Source organism: Mizuhopecten yessoensis, unplaced genomic scaffold (assembly GCF_002113885.1).
Source record: "Mizuhopecten yessoensis strain PY_sf001 unplaced genomic scaffold, ASM211388v2 scaffold678641, whole genome shotgun sequence".
Lineage (NCBI taxonomy): Eukaryota > Metazoa > Mollusca > Bivalvia > Pectinida > Pectinidae > Mizuhopecten > Mizuhopecten yessoensis.
The window spans coordinates 42-485 of NW_018461246.1; the positions used below are offsets into that span (position 1 = coordinate 42).

The 444-nt window shown below is 33.1% G+C and overlaps 1 non-coding gene across 1 annotated transcript; it reads left to right on the forward strand.

Moving 5' to 3' along the window:
• Positions 1 to 212: 212 nt before the first annotated feature.
• Trnai-aau lies at positions 213 to 286 on the forward strand. Its single transcript has one exon. It is a non-coding gene; the product is annotated as a tRNA-Ile (tRNA).
• Positions 287 to 444: the final 158 nt, after the last annotated feature.

Consider the following 444-nt stretch of genomic DNA (forward strand, 5'->3'; position numbering starts at 1 on the left):
TATAAATCATCCCGGGTAAGATGATTGATAACAAATCCTTGAGGTAAAAATCTGTATTATCCACCAAGTCTAAATACTGCTCCTATTAATTAATTAAGCTTATACTAGTATCCTTATGTACACGCAAAGTTTTGTTGCAACATATAGGTGATACATTAGCACTGAGTACGTTCTTAGCAAAGATGAGCATTAGGTATAGTTACAAATCTATGGGCCGGTTAGCTCAGTCGGTTAGAGCGTCGTGCTAATAACGCGAATGTCGTGGGTTCGACCCCCACACTGGCCAGAGCAAATTTTTTCATTGCAAATAGATTTTCACTTTCATCAAAAACAAGATCAGTATTGTAATCTTAATCAATTGTATCAGATTATTAATTATTATACATTCCCAGCATAAACAAACATCATAAAAATGAATTTTAAGATATTTTTAATGTATATTTG